This window comes from Gymnoscopelus microlampas (assembly GCF_963454915.1).
Source record: "Gymnoscopelus microlampas genome assembly, chromosome: 19".
NCBI lineage: Eukaryota > Metazoa > Chordata > Actinopteri > Myctophiformes > Myctophidae > Gymnoscopelus > Gymnoscopelus microlampas.
In genome coordinates, this window is record NC_139956.1 from 4,678,282 (window position 1) to 4,690,667 (window position 12,386).

Below are 12,386 nucleotides of genomic sequence, written 5' to 3' on the forward strand. Positions count from 1 at the left end.
TCTGAGGGGTCCCTGGAACAACATATTTTGAGATGGGGGGTTTTAATGGGTTAAAACGTGTGGGGGGGGGGGGGACTAACTAAATAAAAGCCAGAATGTGAAATGCAATGGAGAGATTTAAGACAGGTTTTAAACCACTGTTGTAACTGGAGAATGAACAGAGTCAGGGATCACTTTCTCATACAGGTACAAGCAGTGAAATGTTCCGTAGAGACCGCCGCGCTAACACGCTATAGGACGATATAAGAAAAAGATGATAATAGTAACGTAATAATACCGGATAATGAAGTAAAAATAAATTAAAATAAGATTATAATTATATGTAATATAGAAATAACTCACTACTCTAACTCACTACGTTGAAAGAATAATAACATATTATTGATCATTATTACTAATGATGTATTCGTAAGCTGATCAAAAAAACCTTGTCTTCCCAATAATTTATTCGTAAGTGATCAAAAAAACCTTGTCTTCCTAATAATGTATTCGTAAGCTGATCAAAAAAGAAAACCTTGTCTTCAAATAAGTATATCTCCTATCAGGATTAGACAGGAGACATACTAACAAGCTCTCCCAGAAGGCATAACAGATGTTTATTATTATAAAAATAGAAAATAAATCATTTATAGAATCCCCATTTCTAAAGCTTGAGGGGGAAATCCGAGGTGTGAAAACCTCGAAGCCCCCAAACGCCAGTTACTCATTTCCTGTTTGTGTCACAAAACCCCCCAAATGAATCAAAGATGGCAGCTCACTCACACCAACCCTCTGCTGTTGGAACGCATGCTAGACAGAGGTCACTGGAGGTGAGGAGGAGGGAGCTGTTTCACTCACCAAGAACCTCTACACTAATATGTCGCTTTCCACACATGGCTTCGAAACGATGACATAGTTTTCTCAGAATTAACCCATTTTAGACCGGGAACGCATCTGTGTCATTTTTTAAGATCTCTTTGGGCTATTCAAAAATAGCAGATCTACAAGCTCATAGCGCGGCACCGAGTGCCGCGCTATGAGCTTGTAGATCTGCTATTTTTTGAGACATTCTTGAAAAGTGTGCAAATCAAATCTTTTGAATATATATATTTTTTTGAAGCGAACATTTGTAACGCAAATCTTTGCTTCTGGGGGGGTCCCTGGAACAACATATTTTGAGATGGGGGTCCGCGGCCAAATACATATCATTTTGGGGGGTCCATGACATAAAAAAAAGTTTGAGAACCACTGATATTAAAGCAACATTAGTTTTTTTTCAAAAAACAGACATCTGTAGAATGAATCCCCCAGAAGCAAAGATTTGAGTTAAAAATGTTCGCTGTAAAAAAAACATATTCTAAGATTTGCACACATTTTCACGATTTTTCTAAATAAAACAACAGATCTACAAGCTCATATGAGGTTGTAGATCTGCTATTTTTGAATAGCCAAAGTATAAAATAATGGTTATAGCTAAAAAATTCAATCTAAAATGACACAGTATGCGTGCGTTCCCGGGTAGAATGGTTTAAAAATAGGTTATTTATTCCATTGGGTTCAGAGTGAGATTTACTGGTGTGAAACGTGTTGAACGTTGCCATATCCTGGACATTCTTGTTCAGCTATTTTCATTCACATCTGATGACCACAACAAGTGATTTTCCACTATATTGGAAAAAAATAGACGTTTGGCAGCATGCTTCAGTCTGTCCTCTGCCTTCAGTTCCTTCAGAATTTCCCATAGATCAAGTGGTTCCCAGCTTTATCTGGATCAGCGGCCACTTGTTACATTAAGATTGCGATCTTAGTGTTATGCCTATTATTTGGGAGCCCAGTTATAATACCCGGTGGGCCCCGATTCACCGATTGGGAATCACTGCTATAACAATGTGCCATGCTAAGATAGAACGCCACGTTTTTGTTTCCAAAAGCAGATATTATTTCAATAGTTTAATGGTGTATTTTCTTTGGTTTTGTGTTTTGAATGAGAATATTATAAACTCTCTATGCCAGGGGTGGGCATACTTTTCGGGCACATGATCACTTGGTTGTTAGGTTCACACTCTGAGCCCCCCCCCCCCCCCCCCCCTCACTCCCCACTCCCATTATTCTTTCTCGTCTCTCCATCCGTCTCCCCTCCTCCCCTTCCCTTTCTTCTCTCCTCTCCTCACCTCACCTCTCTGCTCCTCTGTAAGTCAGAGAGTGTGAAGATGGTCGTTTAACATGGAAGTGTCTTTGTGTTAAACATGGCCCAGGCTGTCAAAAAAGCCACTTACAGTAGCCCGTCCTTATTAAAGACATCTGTAGGAAGATTGCACTAGCTTTACATTATTGACACAACGTTGGGAAATAAGCACAAAAAATAGACCGTCCGTCTACTCCCAAATATCGTCTGCGAAAAGAGCCGAGTTACGAGCTCAACAACATGTCACAACGTGAAGTGTTGTGAGCTTGTAGATAAGCTGTTTTAGCCAAAAATGTTCACCCCAGAATTACTGTAGTTTTCTTCTTTTCTTTCTCTTAATTTGAATGATAGAATAATCTTTTTTTATGACAAGGTTTTAGGTGCTGGGTACAATGCATAAAACAAATAATGAAACATAACAGTATAGGCACTTATTTTTGTAGATACTAAATTGAAGAGATTAAAAAATATTTTCATGAGCCATGTTTGCTGTTGTCTCTTCATTTTGTGTAGTTGTTGCTCAAACTTTGAGCTCAAATTCTAGAAGCTGTGTTTTTCTCTGTGTGTGTGTGTGTGTGTGTGTGTGTGTGTGTGTGAGAGAGAATGTGAGAGAAGAACCTCCCTTTTCTCGTTACCTAGCACCTCTTTGACACAGGAAACGGAGGGGCAAAAGGCGCCGACAGCGAGACCCCAAAGTGTGTGTGTGTGTGTGGGGGAGAGAATGTGCCTGTTTCCTGTTTGTGTGTGTGTGTGTGTGTGTGGGTCTTGCTGTAGGCTACAGTGCCGAGAAACATTTGCTTGTCGTTCACACTGGAGTCTCAATCACCCAGTTAGTTCCACGTGTTTTAACACAGAAATGTTAACGTGAAACTTTCTCTTCCTGTGTCTGTCTTCACATGTCAGCAGAGCTGATCACACACTGGCATCTTGTTGTAAAACATGATAATACTCTAAACCAGGGGTCTTCAACAGGGGGTCCGGGACCCCTAGGGGGTCCTCAGAGCTACTATAGGGGGTCCGCCAAATCTTTGTGTGATAGGATTTAGATTTTTTACATTAACCACTTGAACCCTAGAATTCCTTTTCTTAGGGGAACATTAGCCGAAAATAGCAGATCTACAAGCTCTCAACGCCTCGCGCTGCGAGGCGTTGAGAGCTTGTAGATCTGCTATTTTTGGCAAAGAGGCTATAGGTGTAGAGGGAAAAAAGAGCAGACTTAAGTAATAAAAAAAACTTATTCTGAAACATTTTTATACAATATAGAGCAGGGGGTCCCTGCTTCATCTCTCTCAGCTAGGGGGTCATTGGCCTGAAAACGTTGAAGACCCCTGCTCTAAACGGTGTCACGTGACATATCGTTGCTGTCGGGGCAGAAATCTCTTATCTCCATATTATTTTCTTTTGGAAACTAACGGCCTATTTGATCACACTACAGCGCCACACAAAGGCATCAAAAGTAGCAGATCTACAAGTTTGAAACGTGGCGCGAAGCGACACGTTTCAAACTTGTAGATCTGCTACTTTTGATGCTTTTGGATTTGAATCCTGAAAAGCAGCCGTTTTGGACATGAGGTTTTCCACCCGACAGACAAAATAAATATTGTCATGACATTTGAAGTACAACCATGATAGCGGATGCACCAACACTTAATCCACCTAGTAGATAAATGATTTTAAAAATACTTTTAAGTGCTTAATCAGACTAATCTATTAAAGGTAGGGTAAGTGATATTTTTGGGTTAAAACAAAAAGTATTTTGTTAAAAGGTTAAAGCACTATATTCTGATAGTAATCATTGCTATAGAGTGTTTGTTCAGTAACAGGAGTCTCCCTGTCTCTCCAGCTCTTTAATAAACAGAAAATACATTTTCCGGTAGGTGTCAAAATCTCAGCCAATCAGGAGAAAGTGCCAATTTTTAAGCTTCATTTTTATAGTGTTCCAGTTCCAATTTTGTCTGCTCATTTCTTAGTGTCATCACTTCATATTTCACTTGTTTAATCTATATCCTGATTGAGTTCTCTGTCCTGGTTGGATACAATTGGAAATGCATTTTCTGTTTTATAAAGAGCTGGAGAGACAAGGAGACTCCTTTTACTGAACAAACACTCTATAGCAATGAGTACTCTCAGAATATAGAGCTATTTAACGCTTATTTTAACCAAAGAAAATCACTTACCCTACCTTTAAGCTGATCGTAAAAAATTATCTACTTGCATTTTTTACATTGATTCATTACACATTTGAAACAAAACATATCCAAAAAGCCTGCTTTCTCGATTAATCGAAGAAGTAACTTGACGGAATAATCTCTAAGAAGACACTATAGCGGGCAGGCCTAAATTAAATCACCTTCATTCGTTCCTGCGAATGTCTCATGGCGTGAGACATAATTATGAGGACATACAGTAAAGCCTGATTTATACACACTGGTGTTGCCTGCAGTAAATAGCAGATCTACAAGTAGATCTGCTATTTACTGAGCGCGATACCAGCACGCTGCACGCAACAAAAGTATAAAACGGGCTTAACGGAGCCGATTCTCTGTACTGAGACACTTGTGTCTTTGAAGGAGAAGTGTTCTAGGGTCACAACACACACACACACACACACACACACACACACACACACACACACACACACACACACACACACACACACACACACACACACACACACACACACACACACACACACACACACACACACACACACATGAATGCTAATGCTCCTCCAGGCTGAAGGAACACCAGTTGGCTGTCAGACAGCAGTGTGTGAGATGAAGAATCGCCGGAGCATTCAACGCATGACAACAAGCATGGGGGGAGGTGATAGAAAGAGAGACGTGGGGGGTGTCAACCATGCTTTTCTCACATGCTGGTGTGTGTGTGTGGTGTAAAGTAACTAAGTACATGTACTCAAGTACTGCACTTAAGTACAATGTTGGACTTTTACTTGTAACAGAGTATTTCTACATTGCAGTAAAACATGGGTAATTTTTCCACCACGCGTGTGTGTGTGTGTGTGTGTGTGTGTGTGTGTGTGTGAGAGAACAGGACCAAATTTCCCCACCACAACAAGTATAGTAGAATTTGAGAGAAATTGTGGTTTTATCGTTAAAAGACATTTTTTAAGTTACAAATAGCAGATCAACAAGCTCACAACGCCTCGCAACGCGTGAGAGTTATAGAATATTTCCAGTGACATTTTATTCCCATGGCAAAAAGATGCAGTTTCCATGGATAAATTGGGGGTAGGGATGTGAAACACATGGACACATGCGGAGATATTGGCCTATTATTTTTGTTTTGTTTACAATTGCTGGTAGGCAGTTGATGGCTGGTACCTTAAATGTTTATGAATTTTTGGGGGGGGTCCCTGGCACAAAACTTTTTTTCAGATAGGGGGTCCACGCAGCCAAATGCATCTTGGGGATCCTTGGCACGAGAAAGTTTGAGAACTATTGATTTAGAAGGCGTTAGTAGAAATTGGCCTCAGGTCTTAATGTCTTGATCACATTGGGGCAAAATGTAAACAAACAAAATCAGCAGGAGAATTCTACATGATGTATGGTTGAAGATGTAGACAATGATATATGTACTGATGGTGGAATTGCCCTTTAACCGTTTATCATGTGGTATTTATCTTTGTTGTTTACACCGACAGTGATTTATGTATTAACACTTCATCACTCTCTCTCTCTCTCTCTCCCCCTCTCCCTCTCTCTCTATTTGTCTCTGTCTGTCTTTGTCTGTCTCTGTGTCTCCGGGAGAATGTCAGGCAGCCCGAAAGGAAGATAAATAGTTCATTATTCATCATCTCTCTCTTCCCGTGTCTCTCCATTTTCTCCTCCGTCCCCCATTCTCCTCTTTGTTTCACACACGCACGCACACGCGCGAGCGTGCACACACGCACACACACACACTCCTACGGAAACTCTCCAGCCATCTCTCCTCCTGTTACTCTGTCACTCATCAGCTCTCTCTCTCACACACACACACACACACACACACACACACACACACACACACACACACACACACACACACACACACACACACACACACACACACACACACACACACACACACACACACACACACACACACACACACACACACACATTTCTTTTCCCACAGCTCAGCAGACTGTCATTCATCTCCCATCATGCACGCTGGGTGGACGGTCAGGGGTGTCAAAGCAGTGTTTCCTTTCCCAAACAGTGGGTTCGGGCCGCGGAACAATTTTTATGGGACGCAAGTTTTGGACATGAGGTTTCTTACATAAAAACTGAAATTAAGTTTTCAAAATAAACACATACAAAAAAATCTTCATAATTGTGATTCATACAATTTGGGCTATTCAAAAATAATAGATCTACAAGCTTATAACGCGGCACCGAGTGCCGCACTATGAGCTTGTAGATCTGCTATTTTTGAAAAATCTAGGAAGATTTTTGCAAATCTTTGAATATATATATTTTTAAGTGAACATTTGTACAAAAATATGTTGTTCCAGGGACCCCCCAGAAGCAAAGACTTGAGTTACAAATGTTCGCTTTAGAAAATGTATATTCAAATATTTTTGATATGTTTTTATCCCCCAAAATATAGCTGATCTACAAGCTCAAAGCTTTCAGCTTGTAGATCTGCTATTTTGCGTTCCCGGTCTTAGTAAATTAAAGAAAGAAAAAAGAAAAACAACCTGAGGAATTGGTGAAAATAGCCGAATTACAACCTTTAGAACACGTCACATCAAAAGTAGCAGATCTGCGAGATCGAAACGCGATTCGAGCTTGTAGATCTGCTACTTTTGAATTTGAATCCTGAAAAGTAACAGTTTTTTTTTACATAATTAGGTTTCCACCCGACAGAGACGAGTCTCTCCCATCTTCCATCTGTCTTTGGCCATGTCTTCATCTAAGGTTCCTCCCTCAGCTCTGATGCTGTTTCTGAAGCTCCTTCTCTATCGTCCTACTACTACTACTACTACACCGTGTCATTTTTAGGCCTTCCCTTTCTTTTTCTTTTTTGCCTCCTGGGGGCAATTCACAACAAGGACATGGCTTATTGCAACACCAGTGTGCAAATAAGTGTAAATCATGGCCTTATGATGAAACTCGACTGGGTCAATGTGACATTATGTCACTGTATCATCCTGATCTGTCAGAGAGAGATAACGCGTGTGTGTGTGTGTGTGTGTGTGTGTGTGTGTGTGTGTGTGTGTGTGTGTGTGTGTGTGTGTGTGTGTGTGTGTGATGCACATTGGGGGATAAATAGGGGTCTGAAACAGAGAGACAGAGCCATGGCGGTGTGTGTGTGTGATTGAATGGTGTTTGGACAGATGCGAGGTTCAATGTTTACCTGATATCCTGGTTTGTTTGAAGCACTAGTACAATGGGTTCTGAACCGTTTCAGGCCGTGACCCCCCCAAAATAATCACATTTGAACTGGGGACCCCCCACCCTGACAAGCACTTGATGGAACTGTAGGAGTTGAGGCATTTACATTTTGTTTGACTCGGTTCCACAGATAAATATTATGAAAATAGCAGATCTACAAGCTCGTAGATCGGCTATTTTCACAATTCTTGCCTCTTTCCTATATTATTTGACAATTTGGCCAATGTTTGATGGCCAAATATTGTGAAAATAGCAGATCTACAAGCTCACAACGCCTCGAGGCGTTGTGAGCTTGTAGATCTGCTATTTTCACAATTCTTGCCTCTGTCTTGGCAATTTGGCCAATGTTTGACCCCTAGTGTTTCAGTTGTTGATTACTTTTGATGCAGCAGTAATGGTCTTTTTTCTTTTCTTTCTTTCTTTTTTTTTTTTTTAGGTATTAAAGAGCTACAAGTCCTTAAATTGTGACTTCCCTGTCATCTGGGGACCCCCACACAATCATGTGGGGACCCACAGGTTGAGAATCACTGATCTATTCCTATTCCCATGGTAACCCTTAATCCATTCTCCAACCTTCCACTAAACTCATGTTAATTGATGTACTGATTTGTTTCTTATGTGTGAGTGAGCGGTACACATGCGATTATATGGACACATTTTCTAATAATTATGACTCAATCAGACAAATCCGGTACAACTTCCCCTTCTGGAGATTTTCTGTGGAATTTCTTGACCTCCAACTTCCCCGGTAACTGACAACACTGACACATCATCATACATACAGTAGGTCACCGGGTCATTTAGGGCAGTAAATGACCCGGTCATTTAGGGGCATTCATTTATGGAAAAACACAACTAGTTAAAATATGCAGATGAGGTCCCTGCCACGACATGCAACCATGTTCTTTTCGTACTCAATCTGTTCTTTTCCATGTCTCATAAAGTCATAATATCTTCCGGTCACGAGTACAATTTTGAGGCATTTTGACTTTACTGGAGTACTTCCAATTTTCAGTACTTTTATTTCTACTCCACTACATCTCAGAGGCAAGTATCATACTTAGTTGCTAGTTACAACTTTGTAGATTTTTGATTATCAATACAAAACACACATTACCCACTTCAGACCTACATACGTACATTTCGGCCATTTGAAAATAGCAGATCTACAAGCTCACAATGCGTCACGATGCAACGCATTGTGAGCTTGTTGATCTGCTATTTTCAAAATACTTTTTATACACTTTATACATTTGACACATAATACATAGTACTTTTCTACTTTTGGTACATTTTGATACCAATACTTTTACTCAAGTCAATTTTGAATTTCTTGACTTTTACTTGTAACAGAGTATTTCTACATTGCAGTATTAAACTTCAGAACTTGTAGTGTGATACTGCCTGGTGTCATCTTGTTCTCTGAGCTTTGCCACTCAATGGACCCATAACTGGCCACCCTTAGTTAAAGAGAGACTCTTCATAGGCAGTGTTGCCATTAGTGATGTGTCGTTCATGATCGATTCGTTCAAAAGAACTATAGTTCATTTGCCATGAACGCGAACGGGCTCGTTCACTTTCTGAAACTGTTACGTTCACGCGCGACGTAAAGAAAACGCTCCCGCGATGGTGTTTTACACACATTATAAAACATACATTAACCACTTTAGCCCTATTTCATACATAGGCTATTTGAAAATAGCCGATCTACAAGCTCACAACGCGTCGCATCGTTGTGATTGTTCACTGAAATTAACCTTTTTTCCCACCACTAGTTGAAGCCATGAATAGCATTTACTGAGCACGACTCCGGCATGCAACTAAGTATAACTGAGGCTTTAGCCAGTGTGTCTCTATTGCCTTCACACATACTGAACCAGACCAGACCATATCATATCAGACAGAGCCAAATGCAGTGGTGGAAAAAGTACTCAAATTCTTTACTTAAGTAAAAGTACCAATACTGCAATATAAAAATACTCTGTTACAAGTAAAAGGCCAGAATTAAAAATGTACTTGAGTAAAAGTACAAAAGTATTGGCATCAAAATGTACTTAAAGTACCAAAAGTAAAAGTATTAAATATTTGAAAATAGCCGATCTACAAGCTCACAACGCGTCGCGATGCGACGCGTTGTGAGCTTGTAGATCTGCTATTTTCAAATAGCCTATTTATAAAATAGGGCTAAAGTGGTTAATGTATGTTTCATTATATCATAGTTTATATCTGAAAAGTAACTAGTAACTAAAGTTTTCAACTAAATGTAGTGGAGTAAAAGTACAATATTTGCCTCTGAGATGTAGTGGAGTAGAAGTAAAAGTATTGGAAATTGGAAATACTCAAGTAAAGTACAAATACCTCAAAATTGTACTTAAGTACAGTACTTAAGTAAATGTACTTAGTTACTTTCCACCACTGGCCAAATGAGAGCCAAACAAAACACAACCAAAGCTATTTCAGATTGCCTGTTTTGGGTAAAGAGATTTGGGGCTCTATCTTGCCCCTTACGCCCCTTATGCCTAAACTTATTAGCCATATTCTGATTCTTGTTTTGTTTAATTGTTCAACTAGCCGAACTACATCGACACGCTGTGAGCTTGTAGATCGGCTATTTGAACCACTTTAAAATGTATTTTCAAAATAGTAAAAAATGGCCCAAAAGTTTAGGGACAACTTAGGGGCAAGGCTGCACAAGATAGGGCCCTTGGTGTAGTATGGGGTAAGAAAAAAAAAAAGCAGAGCAGACCAAGTATTGAGCCTTGGGGGACCCCGTGTCAACTATATTAACCCATTAAATGGTAACCCATTTTGGGGTCCTTGGCACAAAAAAGTTTGAGAACTAGTGATTTTGAAGGCATTTGTAGAATGGGCCTCGGGCCTTAATGGGTTAAGTTAAGTGGTTTAAGTAAACAAAAGGAAAGTAAACTGAACCAGCCTGGAATCAAAACAAACCTAATTGTCTTTCTTTCACTCTTCTTTCTTTGTGTATCTTTCCTTCCTTCTCATTTAGAGGAGAGGATTAGAGAAGATTAGGATAACTAGTAACACACACACACACACACACACACACACACACACACACACACACACACACACACACACACACACACACACACACACACACACACACACACACACACACACACACACACACACCCTGACCCCCCACGGACACAGCCAGCTAATAATGGTGTTGATTGACATGGAAGGGATCAGATTTGTGTGTGTGTGTGTGTGTGTGTGTGTGTGTGTGTGTGTGTGTGTGTGTGTGTGTGTGTGTGTGTGTGTGTGTGTGTGTGTGTGTGTGTGTGTGTGTGTGTGTCTGTGTGTGTGTGTGTGTGTGTGTGTGTGTGTGTGTGTGTGTGTGTGTGTGCGTGTGTGTGTGTGGGGGGGGGGGGAACAATGCCACCTGGCATGTGGTTAATGCTCTCCAGCAGAGAAGGCTTTGGGTGTGTGTGTGTGTGTGTGTGTGTGTGTGTGTGTGTGTGTGTGTGTGTGTGTGTGTGTGTGTGTGTGTGTGTGTGCGCGTGCGTTTCATTTGACAAATAACAGTAAATGTCTCAAGTATACGAAACTAACAAGTAGTGCATAACAACAAGTAAAAATATAAAGTATACTAAAGTAACTAGAATACCAGTAAAATAAAGTGTACCAAAGAAACAAGTAGCATACCAGTAAAACATAAAGTATACTAAATTAACTAGCATACCAGTGAAATATAAAGTATACTAAAGTAACTAGCATACCAGTAAAATATAAAGTATACTAAAGTAACTAGCATACCAGTAAAATATAAAGTATACTAAAGTAACTAGCATACCAGTGAAATATAAAGTATACTAAAGTAACTAGCATAACAGTAAAATATAAAGTATACTAAAGTAACTAGCATACCAGTAAAATATAAAGTATACTAAAGTAACTAGCATAACAGTAAAATATAAAGTATACTAAAGTAACTAGCATACCAGTAAAATATAAAGTTTACTAAAGTAACTAGCATATACCAGTCAAATATAAAGTATTCTAAGGTTACAACACCACGCAGCAGTAAAAGTATAATGTTGTACTAAAAAGTATCAGTTAGCATTGTGACGAGCTAACCAGCTAGCTGACTAGACTGACTGAGAGAGACCTCAGGCTGATGTGAAGAGAATGTGCACTAACCAACACATTAACATGGACATGGTGCTGGCATGCATGAGTCCATGTACTGAGTGTGTGTGTGTGTGTGTGTGTGTGTGTGTGTGTGTGTGTGTGTGTGTGTGTGTGTGTGTGTGTGTGTGTGTGTGTGTGAGACAGAGACATTTGTTGGTTGGGGGGAGCCAAACCAGTCAGACCACAGCATTACTCAGACTGTCAAACCACTCTGCTGGCTGGTTCCCATACACACACATTAACATCTGTGTTAGAGGAGAGTGCGTGTGTGCGCGCGCACATCTGTGTGTGTGTGTGTGTGTGTGTGTGTGTGTGTGTGTGTGTGTGTGTGTGTGTGTGTGTGTGTGTGTGTGTGTGTGTGTGTGTGTGTGTGTGTGTGTGTGTGTAAGGTCATTGACATGTTCATGGTGGAAACTGCGAGCTCTCTTACATTTGGTTGGTTTGGCGAGGATAGATGTGGAAATGTGTGTGTGTGTGTGTGTGTGTGTGTGTGTGTGTGTGTGTGTGTGTGTGTGTGTGTGTGTGTGTGTGTGTGTGTGTGTGTGTGTGTGTGTGTGTGTGTGTGTGTGTGTGTGTGTGTGTGTGTGTGTGTGAGACTGCAGCCATATGGCACTCATTACCTCAGAGGGAGATAGACACTTTGGGGAGACAGAGAAGGATAGACA